Source organism: Oryzias latipes, chromosome 4 (genome assembly GCF_053564925.1).
Source record: "Oryzias latipes strain Hd-rR chromosome 4, Olatipes_Hd-rR_3.1".
NCBI lineage: Eukaryota > Metazoa > Chordata > Actinopteri > Beloniformes > Adrianichthyidae > Oryzias > Oryzias latipes.
Genome location: NC_136240.1, coordinates 10,639,503 through 10,642,211, shown reverse-complemented (window position 1 = coordinate 10,642,211; position 2,709 = coordinate 10,639,503). Strand labels below are relative to the sequence as shown.

The 2,709-nt window shown below is 38.2% G+C and overlaps 1 long non-coding RNA gene across 1 annotated transcript; it reads left to right on the top strand.

The window, feature by feature from the left end:
• On the top strand, positions 1 to 2,709 carry LOC144992013 (uncharacterized). Its single transcript, XR_013655718.1, has 2 exons — positions 1 to 240; positions 478 to 2,709. It is a non-coding gene; the product is annotated as an uncharacterized LOC144992013 (long non-coding RNA).

The window sequence follows — 2,709 nt, the reverse complement described above, 5'->3', positions numbered from 1 at the left end:
TGGACAGCCTGCCCAAAATGACTGTCAAAACATATACAGTGAAAGAGAGGGACTGAGGGGAGATGATATGCAGCTGAAATGTGGAAGACTTTTGGAATTCTGCAGCCCATGGGGTGAAACTTTTGGACATGGACGCCAGGTTCCACAAAGCTTGGAGCTGCAAAAGAAAGAGGCATCAGTCCAGGAGAAGAAATAACAAGAGAAAGAAGGCACATATCAAAGATTTGGGAAGGCAACACGGTTAAAAAAAAAAGAGAGAGAGAAGAAAGAATCCTCTGAATGCTCGCTAACAGTTAAAAGACTAATGGCTTTCAGATGTGTGCAACAGCTTTTGTATTTTCAGGGGAGCATGAAACATTCCCTCTCAGGGGAATCCAAACAATGCAGACCGAGAACCCACGAGTTTTAACTAACGTTTGCTTTTGTTTCACATCTTACATTTTTTAAATCTGTATTTTTCTTTTCTTTCGTTTTTAGACTTCTTTTTTTTTCCTGGGCGGGGGTTGTGCTCTCCCTATTTCCTGTTTAAACCTTGGGGGAGCTGAGACTTGGACGAGGTGAGATCATTTCTTGCTCCAACTGTAAAATGGAGGGCGGTGGAGTGCCGGGGTGTCTCAGACACGTGCACGGTGTGCACGGCTGCACAGGAGTGAGCACAAACACGCTTGCATTCGGTTCGTCTTTTAGAAAAAAAAGATGTTTTCACAAGTTAACAAGCACAAATGATCAGTTTTGAAGGTTAAACAAGCAACAAATATGTTAAATTTGAATGAAGGACATCGTGTAACCTTTATTTAATCAAAATACTCAGAAAAATCGAAATAAAAAAGCTTCAAAAATAAGCAACTACATGTGAGGAAATATAAGCTGAAGTTTAATTTGAATTTTTGGGCAATTTGTTCACCAATAAATGTTTTTATCTCCTACAAAATGCTTGTTATTAAAGAAATAGAAACAAAAAAAATCAAATAAAGTATCTCAGGGCAATGTTTTAGGGAGGGAGCAGCAAAGTCTGTAGGTTACAAAGCGCCTGTTCATGATGGAAACTGTTCTGCATGTCTGTTTTAACACAAGAACATGACCCTTATATTGAATTTGGACATTTTCACAGAGTGCCTTTAAACTAAGTTAGTGTGGTTAACACAGCGGCTGGGAGCGAACATGTTTTCCACATGACTGAGTGTTTCCGTCCATGTGGTAGTGCTTCCAGATCCCAACGGTCATGTTTCTGACAGACACTCTTAAAAGAATCCAGGTAAACAACTTCCACTGTTTGCCGATTCTCATCCGTGTAAATATTGCTTCCAAAAATCATCTCAAGTGAACTTTCAGAGTTTATTATACGTGAAACTTTAACAGTCTGGTTTAATACAGTCCTATTACTTATAGAATGTACTTGTTCTTTCGGGCAGTCCAAATGAATGTGACTTTTGATAATTTTACAGGCTTTACATCATCTTTCTGCCAGTCTCATTGGAATTTCGTCCTTTGAAGACCAACGAGAGCCTCTTCTGAGACATTTAAAAGCAAATTTCTTGCTTAATGCTGATATATGATGAGGAATGATGGGAAAAAAATTATGTTTAGGGTTTTTAGTTGTCAAAAAATATGTTCTGCATAATAAAATGGGACTGGTGTAGAAGGATGTAATAAATTGAAAAATTAACCTGCAAAAATGGTATTAGTGATTTGTTTCAGATTAAATGATGTTATTGTGAGTTTTGCTTAATCCGAGTAATTAATGGATGAAATCCTTGTAACTCTTGCATATTGTTAGAGCTGTGTGGCTCTCTAACCTTATCACTAAAAATAAAAACCAAACGCCCACACAAATCCACCATTTTCAGTTTGAACGTTTTCATTTTAATCAGGATGGTAGGAAAAAAACAATAACAGGTAAGAATTTACAGTGTAGTTTTTGTTGTGAAAATGTTTTTGTTAACTGTGAAAATGTTCAGAGAGAAAGCAAAGAATGATGACACACGCACACAAAAGAAAGATTTGTACAGTGGAAAAAGTGAGTCATGCTTCCACTGCAAAAATGTGGTTTATCGGGGGGTTGTCCTCCACTTTCAAGGAGCCCAGCGCGGCTCTGCTGCATTATTTTGATGGACTGCCTGGTTCCTTGAATACATGCATATTTGCATCTGGTGTGCATATGAACGCACTTTAAACACTCATTACTGTGACCAGTTTTTAAGACCCTTTTAATTAAACTGAGTATTCAGAAATCCATTCAGACTTCGTCACAGTGAGGATATTCCGCCAAACAGAAAGGAAAGATACAAAATCTGTCCTCTGAATCACTAGAGATAAGTCTGCTGAGGACGCTGACACCCCACCGGCTTAAAACAAACGGCCTTAAAACAAAGCTAACAGCAGTGATAAAATGTGCATGAATGGTGCGTTATGTGACTCACGCAAGCGGAAGTTATCTGTGGCCACAGTGAACCCATCAAATCCATCTGATTTAAATTACTGTTCAATCCTGCTGGACTGAAAATGAGGCGGAATTGAACTTCTGCACTGGTCCGTCCGTCTATTTCCTTGTGAATTATACCAGATGATCTGGACGTCTGCACGTTAGTCACAAGCTGTGTCAAGATCCATATTCATCTGAGTGGGTCTTTAAAAAAATTTAAAGATTTTTCAAACAAAATGAAAGGTTGTAATAACTTAAATAAAGTTTACTGTGAAAAAACGAACAAA